Source organism: Myotis nattereri (genome assembly GCF_964212035.1).
Source record: "Myotis nattereri genome assembly, chromosome: Y".
Lineage (NCBI taxonomy): Eukaryota > Metazoa > Chordata > Mammalia > Chiroptera > Vespertilionidae > Myotis > Myotis nattereri.
The window spans coordinates 7,203,114-7,216,341 of NC_138094.1; positions in this window are offsets into that span (position 1 = coordinate 7,203,114).

Below are 13,228 nucleotides of genomic sequence, written 5' to 3' on the forward strand. Positions count from 1 at the left end.
TATTACCCTGCTGTTGGCAAAATGGCTGAAGGTATTCTTCTAACCTGATAACCCTTTTAATGTTTAGCAAACTTGACTGCTGATATGCCTGTTTGCTTTGCTAAAGAGCATATATAAGAAACCTAAATCCAAGTCAATAAAAGCTGATGGGTGCTGGGTTTCAGAGAACTTCTCCGCTAGAAAGAAAGGTCTCTGCCTGGCTCCCCCATTTCTTCTAAATTTCTATTTGTTGTCTAGTGTATTCATTTTTGTGCACCTCCTTTCCCATATCCTGAATCCTTACTGCAAAAGGTTGCAGCATTCTGGCGCCCAATGTGGGGCATCTGGAGAAGAAATTTCACCAGAGTGAAAAAGGAAGACATTTCACCAGAAAGCTGAGAAGTGCACTGGAAAGGTGGAGAAAATTCTCTGTGCACAAAGCCCATGCCAGCTTTGTAAATTGTGAAACATAAAGTGGGTGGAAAATCTTTTATTTCTGCCAGGCTATAATGAGGAAAAGTTTGAGAATAAAGCAAGAAAAATAAAAAATAAAAAATAAATGAATAATTGTAAACATTTACTTGTATGCTCAAGGATAAAGAAATTAAAATATCAAATGTACTCTCTAAAATCAGGCTCAAGGAAAAAAAGTAACCTTGTCATCTTGAACTACATGGGCTCTTGTTCACACTGCATTATGCCTAATTCATTTGGGGATCAAAAGTCTGTAATACCTAAGCCCTGGATCCTCCACCTCAATTTTGGGAAGGCTCAGCAGCTAGAGAAATGGGGTTAACACTCATTTTACAAAAGGCCTCTTTAATGCTTTGACTGAAAATTACAATATGACACCTTGGGGCAGGCAGATATTAGCTAAAATAACTTTAGAGGACAGCCAATGCCACGCAGAGCAGAATAGGATAAGATCTATGAAAATCACTCCGATTTATTAAAAGTTGTCTCTTTGTTATGGGCGCATGTCTGTTGATTATTATTAATCTTTCTTTGTTGTTTATTGTTAGTCTATTAAGCATGCCTTTAATTTAATTTAATTTAATTTAATGTTAATGTAATTTAATTTAATTTAATTTAATTTAATTTAATTTAATTTAATTTGAAAAGGAACAGTAGATGGACAGGCCATTACTAAATAGGTATAACAAAAAAGAAGAAATAAAAAGTTCAGAAAGAAAACAGCCACATAAAAAAGAAATGGCTGCAAACAAGTAGCTTTCAATAATAACTTTAAATGTAAACGGACTAAATGCTCCAACCAAAAGACATCGAGTGGCTGAATGAATAAAAAAACATGACCCATACATTTGCTGTCTACAGGAGACCCACCTCGTTAGAAGGGACTCACACAGACTGAAAGTGAAGGGATGGAAAAATATCTTTCAGGCAAATGGAAAGGAAAAGAAAGCTGGGGTAGCAATAATTATATTGGACAAAATAGACCACAAAGTGAAGGGATAAGGAAGAGATAAGGAAGAGATAAGGAAGGTCACTTCATAATACCAAAGGGATCTATAAAACAAGAAAATATAACCCAGGTAAACATATATGCACCCAATGCAGAAGCACCCAAATACATAAAAAATCTCCTGGAAGATATGAAAGGAGAGATCAACAACAATACAATCATAGTAGGGGACTTTAATACACCACTGACATCACTGGATAAATCCTCTAGACAAACAATCAGCAGAGAAAAAGCAATCCTAAATGACTCACTAGATCAGATGGACTTTATTGACATCTTCAGAACACTTCACCCCAAAGCCATGGAATATACACTCTACTCAAGGGCTCATGGGACAGATTCAAAAATATACCACATATTGGCTCTCAAAGTCTCCCAAAATTCAAGAAGATTGAAATCATACCAAGCATCTTCTCAGATCACGATGGCATAATATTAGAAATAAACTACAATAAAAACAACCCAAAATACTCAAACACTTGGAAGCTGTATAGCATGTTATTAAATATTGACTGGGTTACCAATGAAATCAAAGAAGAAATGAAAATCATCCCGGAAACGAAAGACAATGAAAACACAACAACCCGACCTATGGGACGCAATCGAAGCATTCCTGAGAGGGAAGTTTATAGCTCTACAGGCCTATCTCAAAAAAAAAAGAAAAAATGGTATTAATCATCTCACTCTACAATCATCTAAGAATTAGAAAGAAAAAGAAAAGCTCAGCGTGAGCAGAAGGAAGGAGGTAATAATCATTAAAGCAGAACTAAATGACATAGAAACCAAAAAAAAAAAAAAAAAAAAAAAAAAAAAAAAAAAAAAAAAAAAAAAAAACAATAAAGAAAATCAATGAAAATAAGAGCTGTTTCTTTGAAAGGATAAACAAGATTGACAAACCTCAAGATTGACAGGCTCACCAAGAAGCAAAGAGAGAAGATTCAAATAAACAAAATCAGAAATGATAGAGGCGAAATAACAACAGACCCCACAGAAATACAAATGATTGTTAAAAGATACTATGGACAGCTCTATTCCAACAAACTAGACAACCTGGAGGAAATAGACAAATTCCTAGAAAAATACAACATTCCAAATCTCACTCAGGAAGAATCTAAAAATCTCAATAGGCCAATAACTATGGAAGAAATTGAAGCAGTCATCAAAACAGCCTCCATCAAAGAAAAGCCCAGGACCAGATGGCTTCACAGGGGAGTTTTACCAAACATTCAAGGAAGAACTGAAACCTATCCTCCTCAGACTACAACAAAAAATTGAAGAGGAAGGAACACTTCCAAGCTCATTCTATGAAGCCAACATCACCCTAATACCAAAACCAGGTAAAGACAACACAATGAAAGATCATTACAGGCCAATATTCCTCATGAATATAGATGCCAAAATACTCAACAAGATCTTAACAAATCGGATCCAGCAGTATATCAGAGAGATCATACACCATGACCAAGTAGGATTTATCCCAGGGATGCAAGGATGGTACAATAGCTACAAGTCATTAAATGTGATACATCACATAAACAAATTGAAAGAAAAAAACCACATGGTCATATCAGGTGATGCAGAAAAAGCATTTGAAAAAATCCAACACCCATTTTTGATAAAAGTTCTCAGCAAGGTGGGAGTAGAAGGATCATACCTCAACATAATAAAAGCCATATATGACAGGCCCACAGCCAACATCATACTCAATGGACAAAAACTAACACCATTTCCCCTAAGAACAGGAACAAGACAGGGATGCCCACTCTCACCACTCCTGTTCAACATAGTTCTGGAAGTATTAGCCATTGCAATTAGACAAGAAGAAATAAAAGGCATCCAAATTGGAAAAGAGGAAGTAAAACTGTCCTTATTTGCAGATGACATGATATTATACATACAAAACCCTAGAGACTCCATCAAAAAACTACTAGACTTAATACATGAATTTGGCAATGTAGCAGGATACAAAATTAACCCCAAGAAATCTGAAGCATTTCTATATATCAATAGTGAACTTTCAGAAAGAGAGATTATAAAAACAATCCCATTTACCATCGCACCAAAAAAATTAAGCTATCTAGGAATAAACTTAACTAAAGAGGTAAAAGACCTCTACTCAGAAAACTACAGGACGTTGAAAAAAGAGATAGAGGAAGACATAAACTGATGGAAGAACATACCGTGTTCATGGATTGGTAGAATCAACAGAATTAAAATGCCCATACTACACAAAGCAATATATAAATTCAACACAGTTCCCATTAAAATACCAAGGGCATACTTCACAGATCTAGAACGAACTCTCCAAAAATTCATCTGAAATAAAAAAAGAACCCGAATTGCTGCAAGGATCCTGGGAAAGCACTAAGTAGATGGGATCTCAATACCATATCTCAAGTTGTATTACGAAGCCTCTGTTCTCAAAACTGCCTGGTACTGGCAGAAGAACAGACATATAGATCAATGGAATAGAATAGAGAGCCCAGAAATCGACCAGAACCAATATGCTCAATTAATATTTGACAAAGGAGGCGAGAACATACAATGGAGCAAAGGTAGTCTCTTCAATAAATGGTGTTGGGAAAATTGGACAGATTTATGTGAGAAAATGAAACTAGACCACCAACTTACACCATACACAAGAATAAACTCAAAATGGGTAAAGAACCTAAATGTCCGATGGGAAACCATAAAAATTCTAGAAGAATCCAAAGGCAACAAAATCTCAGACATATGTTGAAGCCATTTCTTCACTGATACAGCTCCTAGGGCACTTGAAACTAAAGAGAAAATGAACAAGTGGGACTACATCAAAATAGAAAGCTTCTGCACAGCAAAAAAACCATCAACAAAACAATAAGAAAGCCCACTGAGTGGGAAAACATATTTACCAACGTCATATCTGATAGAGGCCTAATATCCAAAATTTATAGGGAACTCATACAACTTAACAAAAAGAAGATAAACAACCCAATCAAAAAATGCGCAAAGGATCTAAATAGACACCTTTCACAAGAGGACATTCAGAAAGCCAAGAGACATATGAAAACATTCTCATAGTCACTAATCATCTGAGAGTTGCAAATCAAAATAACAATGAGGTACCATCTCATACCTGTCAGACTGGCTATATTCAAGAAATCAACAAATGACAAGTGCTGGAGAGGATGTGGAAAAAAAGGTACTCTCGTGCACTGCTGGTGGGAATGCAGACTGGTGCAGCCACTATGGAAGACAGTATGGAGTTTCCTCAAAAATAAAAATGGAACTCCCATTTAACCCTGTGATTCCTCTTCAAGGAATATATCCCAGGAAAGCAGAAACACCAATCAGAAAGGATATATGCACCCATTTGTTCATAGCAGCACAATTCACCACAGCTAAGATCTGGAAACAGCCTAAGTGTCCATCAGTAGAAGAATGGATTAGAAAACTGTGGTACATCTACATGATGGAATACTATGCTGCTGTAAAAAAGAAGGAACTCTTACCATTTACAACGGCATGGATGGAAGTGGAGAGCATTATGCTAAGTGAAATCAGCCAGTCAATGAAGGAAAAATACCATTCAAGGATAATAAAGACCATTATAAACTCATGAGCAATAATAGATACAGAGGCAGAGCTGCCTCAAACTGATTGTCAAACTGCAGCGGGAAGGCCAGAGAGGGTTGGGGGGCAGGAGGGAGAAGGGTAAGAGATCAACTGAAGGACTTGTATGCATGCATATAAGCATAACCAATGGACATAAGGCATTGGGGGTAGGGGAGGCCAGGGGATTGTCAAAGGCGGGGGGGGGGTACATATATGTGATAAACTTTGTAATATTTTAAGCATTATAACAATTTAAAAAAATGTTAAATAAATAAATAAATATCTAAAACATGTCCAACTCATTATTTTCTAGTCTTTTGGTGATCCTGTAAAATGTATGCCCACTCTCGAGATTGTTATTAAAAGTATTATTTTTGCCATGTTTTTATTTCCCAGTCCATCATTTAAAATTTGGATACATGAGTCATTCCTCACAATTTAAGGAATATTATTGTCTAGCTTAAGAGAAGTCGCACCCCACCCAATTTTGGACTGAGCCTCTTGGACTGAGCCCCATCACTTTACAGATGCGATAGAATAAACCCAAGACTGTTTTTCTTTATAAGATGGTGAAAATGACACAAGGGAAATTGACAGGCTGTATTTAGGAAACAAGATCAGTGTCTCCATAATAATAGGCTGTTCTTAAATAATAATGACCATATTCCAAAGTAAATACTAAAGCCAATGAAAGCCAGTAAGTTTTCTCTACTGCAAAATTTGCCAAAGTAAATGACTTAGATGGTGATAATTGGTTTTGAAATCTCAAAATTGTAAAAACTTAAATAAAAAGTTGTAACTAAATTGAAGGCTTTGTGGTGAAGCTTTTCAGTAATAATTATAAATAAATATATTGATGGTGAGGGTGAAGTCACTGAGGAGAGGGCTGACTGCACTCTCTGTTGGAGGAAAGGGCCAGTGGATCTTCTCCCTGTAAAAGCAGAGAACCTGGAAAAGCAATCTTAGATGTTATCTTTTAAGGAAAAATGTGGTGGTTTTAAAATTCAAATGGCTGCAGACCTGTTACCTTCCTCCCCCTACTTCTTAGGCAAACTCATATGTGTAAGCATACCCTTTCAAAAATAACTTAAAGCTTTGGAGTTTGCTAAATTAAGTAACAAAAATTTTTAAATCCCCAAATATTTTGAAATAAAAATATATTGAAATATTAATCTGAGTTTGCCTTATATGAAAACCTAAAAAAGAGATTTGAACCTATTAATTAAACTAGAGGCCCGATGCACATAAATTTCTGCACTTGGGGGGTTCTTCAGCCTGGCCTGTGCCCTCTCTCAGTCTGGGAGCCCTTGGAGGAGGTCCACTTGCCAGCAGGGAGCAGGGCTAAGCTGCAGTCGGACAACCTTAGTGCTGCTGAGGAGGCAGGAGAGTCTCCCACCACCACCGCTGTGTTGGCAGCCATCAGCCTGTCTTGTGGCTGAGCAGAGCTTGCCCTGAGGTAGTGCACTGTCCACCAGGGCAGGACCTGCATTGAGCGTCTGCCCGCTGGTGGTCAGTGTGTGTCATAGTGACCTTTCATTCCCAGTCGTTCTGCAGTTAGGGTCAGTATGCATATCACCCTTTTATTATATAGGATAGGTCTTAAATAATTTTATTTGAAATATATCCTTTTAAATGTGAAGGTATTACTATCCTAAGAAATGCTAAGTATTTAACTTGCCACCTAAAATTTAATGCTTCTAAAAGTTAAAAGTTCAAATTAAATTGGGAGAAATTATATGGTTGTAATGATAAAATGCACAAAGTTTAGAAATTCAATTTTAATAAAAATAATTTTTGCATTTCCTCTGGAAAAATTCAGTAGTTCAACATATATCATAGTCCTTATGTGTGCTACACATCATAAAATTTCAAGCTAGGATATAATATATATTGGCCCAATTAAAAAGCAGGATTAACACTATGGTCTGAACCAAATTGTTAATATAAAAAACAGTTTAAATTTAATTGATATATTTTAGAATAATTATATGTATAATAAATGTATAACATAATCTTTCGATTATACATACATATTTTGATAGTCTTTCCATGTTAAAGTTCAAGACTTTAACCAAGAGATAGCTCTGTAACATTTCAAGGGCCCTGGAATAATGCAATAATTTTCTCTCATTTTAAAAGAAATATTTTTAAACCAGATTAGGCTGATCTAATATACTTGAAATCTCCTGAAGCTTCATCAAATAAAAATAACTGTGTTCTATTTACATACACGTATTTTAAATGTTATAAAAGTTTCAACCTCTAAGGAAGGGCAGGACAAAGTTGCTGAATACTTCTTAGGCAACACTGGATTATTCAGCAGCAGAATTTTAAGATGGGAGCCCTGACAGCCTGATCTTTAGATAGGCCCAGGGGTAGTGCAACATCTGGACTTCATAGGTCAAATGTATAAGTTTACTTACTTTGCTTTATCAAGAAAGATGCATACTTTATTCACGTAATAAATTATCTTTTTACAATATAATCAAGGTCTCATATAAACTCAGTTATTTTATGTCCAGATTCAGGATCCCCATGGGACCACATCAGGGAGCCTGCCCTGTCAGATGCAAAAGCATATGAGTCTTTATTCAAACCGGGCTTGGCTCCCATACCCTCCTTACTGACGCAGAAGCAAGTGGCAGAAAGAGCTAGCCTCAATCCTCCCTTCTCAATCAGACCAATAAGCAATGGCATTTAGTTACCACAATTACATAATTTTTCCCAATTTAATCTGAACCTTAAACTTTTAGCTGGCAATTCAAATATTCAGCATTTATCAATCAGTAACATCTTTAAGAATAAGCTTTAAAAATGAAAGACATACTTAACCAACAGATTTCTTCCCTCTAGATTTCTCATGAGGCAAATTAGAGTAAACTTTACTTTTTACTTTCAAGAAGCTCTGGAAAAACACATTTGAGCCTTGCAAAACATGTTCTAGTCTACCTGGTCTTTTCAGATGTAAATTAACCACATTCTTTTAAGATTTTGCTACAGGTGGGAAGTGACAAAACCCTTCCTTCATTAGATATTGCTGCGGGAATCCAGCCTTAACACCCTTCGTTAGCATTTAAAAACTGTTCTTAATTATGGAAATGCCAATCTTTCTGCTTGAATCTAGCTAGCATATTTTTTTTTTTTCCTTTGGGTAAATAATCTTTCTTGGGCTCCATCCTGCACATTTGCAAAGAGACTCCAGCTCAAAACTCTATCCAAACTCGGATTATGCACGCATTAGTTTTAAGCCAGATTTTCTCCTTACACATGCACAGAAATCCCAGACGTGTTTACTTGCGGAGGGGGTCACCTGTTTTCACAGATCCTCACTCAGATGCCCACCTGACAGAAGTCAAGGAGCCACACAAAGGAGAGGAGAAGGCAGGCCCCCTCCCTCTACACTCACACACATTCACCAGACATTCATTCAGAGCTTATATGATTCATCCAATTCCTAACAATTTCCAATTGCTGAGGGAGCTCTAAAGCCTCCCCAATCTCCGTGAAATGATCAATCACAATACCCAAAGGTCCAGTCTGAGTCCATCCCATAATGTCTGTCCAGCAAGTCCACAAAATAAGACGGAAAAAAAATAAAAAACACAGACAACTAAGGGCCCAATAGTACGGTCTTCCAACTCTGTGGAAGCACAACCAGAAAGTAGATGATGGCCATGCACAGAGACCCGCCACATGTCAGATTGAAGGGGTTTCCCCATCCCTACAGTTCGAGGATCAGAGCGTCCTCCGACTCCTCCCGCCAGAGGTCCTCCAGTGCGTCCACCTCAACCGTATTGGACTCTACATATTTCAGAAACGAGCTCATACAGAACAGAGCACACAACGACACAGACACCTATCTCAATCAATCAGACTCTCCTGATCGGGGGTCCCTCAATGGTCTTGGGGATCCCAGACGAGCCCCCAAATGTTATGGGGTTCAGGATCCCCATGAGACCACACCAGGGAGCCAACCGTGTCCGATGCAAAAGCATAAGAGTTTTTATTCGACCCAGGCTTGACTTCCCTACCCTTCTTACTGACGCAGCAGCAAGTGGCAGAGAGAGGTAGTCCTGTGGGAAGAGGGGTTTTATAGGGGGTTGGAGTAAGGGGAGGGGAAAGGACTGTGGGCCCTGCCGATTGGCCAGGCGCAAGTCGGTGTCTTGTTACACAGGATGTGGTCATATCTATGGCGCGCACTTCTATTTATTGTCATTGGTTAGTATAAAGAATTCCTGGGTGTGGCTAGCAGAGGCTTGGGCTTTTGGGAAGAAGCCCTGCTGAGTACATGGCTGCCCCAAAATGGAGGATCCAGGGTAAGATGGGGGGTGTAGCCCTTACACTGGGGCAAGATGGAGGGCATAGTACTCGCCCTTTCAAGTTATGTGAGAAGCAGATATTCTATTATCAATTGGTTCTAACACAGTCCAGAGTAATATTTCTAAACCTATGCAAATGAGTGCCACACAAAAGAATGCTGTTTAAAAGTAAATTTTAAGTCAAGTAAAAAGGAGAAATTTGTAAATCACTTCTACTACTATTTACAACGAAAAAAAAACTTATGTGCCCTAACCGGTTATGCTCAGTGGATAGAGCGTCAGCCTGTGGACTCAAAGATCCCATGTTCCATTCTGGTCAAGGGCATGTACCTTGGTTGTGGGCACATAACCTGCGGGCAGTGTGCAGGAGGCAGCTGATCAATGTTTCTCTCTCATCGATGTTTCTAACTCTCTATCCCTCTCCCTTCCTCTCTGTAAAAAGTCAATAAAAATATATTTAAAAAACACAAAAATACTCATTAAGCATTAAATATCACCATTAATAAGACACCATAAGTAGAAAAGATAGTTAGTTTTACTTAATCTGTATGCATTAGAATATTGGCCACAATACTACTCTCATTGGTATTTCTAAAAAGCAACCAACTTTGTAGCTCTATTTAAAACAAAGAAAAAGACTTTAAAATAAACTCCATAACTGTGGCCTAGAAATAATCTGGAAGAAAAAACAGAAGGAGATTTCCGTAAAATATGTATAAAACTGCAATTACAAACAAATGTATTAGGCCTCAAAAAGAAAACAATTTGCATTTTGTCTCCCTAAAAAAAAAAACTTATGTCAATATACTCAAAGACTGATAGCAGAAATCCAATTAGTGTCATTTACTGTCCCATCTCAATGACAAAGGAAGTTAGGAAATAAGCCTTATTTTAGACTGATTTAAATTAGCAAATGAAAATAAAAGAATATTCAGGGGAACTTAGTTGTAATAAGCAGAAACCTATTCCTGGAGCAGTCACTGTTTTTACTGATTGTTCATCTCATGGTAAATCTGCTTATACTGCAATGAATTCAGACCAAGTCATTCAGACCAATCATACTTCTGTGCAAAGAATCGATTTAGAAACTATCAAGGTTGACTTGCAGGATTTCCAAAAGCCTCTTCATATTATCTCTGATCTGCCTATGCTGCCGGCTTGGTAAATCCAACTGCAACTACTCAATTAAAATGGCTCAGTGACCGAAGCCTTTCTATACTATTAAACAAGTCCTGGTCCTTTAACAAAAGGAAAGGCATAGGCCTATCAGTTAGTTATTTTATTAATCAGGTCACAGAATTTCACAAGCTTTTACATCAGCCTCTCAAAATATTGTACAGCAGGCAAAACAGATTATCAATGCCCTCCTTGCATGTTACATCTGCTACAACGGCCTCTAAAATCCCAACTGGAAAAACAAAAGTGGGGGAATAGTGAAGAAATCTCCTGTAAGTAGACCACACCAAGCCTTAATTACTTTAAATTTTCCCCTTGTAATGCTGATGGCAAGACACCCATGGAATTACACTGGTGTCAGAATAAGTCAAAGCAAAATGGTCTGGTTAATGGAAGGGTCCCTTTATTAACCTTCGGTCGAGGATATGACTGTGTATTTCCAGAAAACTCCTCAAAGCCTGTGTGGATGCTTGCAACATGAATCTGAGAGAGGAACTGAACAGACTACTCCAACCACAGATAACATTGGCCCCAAGCAACATATTGAGGAGATAGAGGAGAAACAGTCCAGAGATGGGTGATGGTGAAGACGCCTTGCCATGCTAACAGTCATCTGCTGTGCTTAGGTGCCATGGCTCTTGACAAAGCCAAAAGAGGTCAGACCTGCATTGTCATTTCTCACCTTTTGTCCACCATCCAGAACTCGAACATCATTGCTGTCATGTCACAAGGGAACAGTGACTGGAAAGGGACCTATAATGAACTTACAGCCCAAAAAGAAGCCTACTATGTGCTAATTTCTTAAATACCTGAAAACAATATTAAAAAGGACATGAAGGAACTAAATCCTTTTCATTGAATCTCCTTACATTTGCTTTTTATAATAACCAATATTGTCTTTCTTTCTTGTTCTTCTCTGTTTACTTCTAATCTGAAGATATAAAATGAATAGTCTTAAAAGAATCTAAGCCCAGCAAATGGCATACAGCTTTCTAAATTAATTAAGAAAACAGAAAGGGGGAAATGTGGGAAAAGACCAACAGTAGTCCCACAGAAGGCAAATGGACTTTGATATTCAGCATGGCTGAAAATCAACATTTTGTTACCCTGCTGTGGGAAAAATGGCTGAAGGCAACCTCCTAACATCACAATACTTTTATTGTTTACCAAACTTTACCTTTGATATGCCTCTTTACTTTGCTACAGGGCAAATGTGTATTCAAGTAAATAAAAGCTTTTTGTCCTGGGATTCTGAGAGCCACTCCACTAGAGACAAAAGCAGTACACAAAAACGAAGAGATAATAAAGATCAGAACAGAAAGAAATGGCGTAGGGATGAAAAATATAATTCATAAGTCAATGAAACCAAGAGCTGGTTCTTTGAAAGAATAAACAACATTGATGAACCTCTAGTAAGGCTCAGCAAGAAACTAAGAGAGAGGACCCAAATAAACAAAAACAGAAATGACAGAAGTGAAGTAACAAATGATCCCACAGATATACAAAGGATTGTAAAAAAATTACAATGAACAACTCTACTACAACATACTGGATATGCTCCACAAAATGGACAAATTCCTACAAAAAGACAAGTTTTCAAAACTCAATCAGGAAGAAGCAAAAATCCTGAAAAGACCAATAAATACTGATACAATTGAAACAGTAATCAAAAAGCTTCCAAAAAACAAAAGCTCTGGACCAGATGGCTTCTCAGGGGAATTTACCAAACATTCAAAGAAGGAGTAAAACCAACATTTCTCACACTATTTCAAATAATTCAAGAGGATGGCATACTTCCAAGCTCTTTTTATGAAGCCAGCATTACCATAATCCCAAAACCAGAAAAAGACACCACAAAGAAAGTGACTTACAGGCCAGTATTCCAGATGAATATTGATGCTGCAATCCTCAACTAAATTCTAGCACACCAGATTCAGCATTACATTAGAAAGATCATACACCATGACCAAGTGGGATTTATTCAGTGGATGCAAGGATGGTACAATATCCGCAGATCAATGAACGTGAAACATCACATAAACTATTTGAGGGAGAAAAACCACGCAATCATACCAATTGGTGCAGAAAACCCATTTGACCAAGTACAACAGCCTTTTCTGATAAAAACACTCAGCAAAGTAGGAGTAGAAGAATTATCTTCCCACATAAAAAAAGCCTTATATGACAAACCTATAGCCAACATCATACTCAATGGGCAAAAACTAAATCCATTTCCCTCTAAAACAGGAACAAGGCAGGGATGCCCACTTTCACCACTCCTTTTCAACACAGTACTGGAAGTCCTAGTCACAGTGATCTCACAAGAAAAAGAAATAAATGGTTCCCAAATTGTAAAAGAAGAAGTAAAGTGTCACTACTTGCAGATGACATGATACTGTACATAGAAAACAGCAGACACTCCTTCAAAAATTTAGTAAACTTATTAAATGAATTCGGTAATGCAGCAGACTACAAAATTAATGCCAAGAAATATATGGCATTTTTATACAACAATAGTGAACTTACAGAAAGAGAGATTGAAAAAAGAATCACATTTATCATCCCACCAAGAAAATTAAGATACCTATGGATAAACTTAGCTAAGGAGGTAAAAGACCTCCGCTCAGAAAATTAGAAGATGTTGAAAAAAGAGATAGAGGAAGACATAAACAGATGG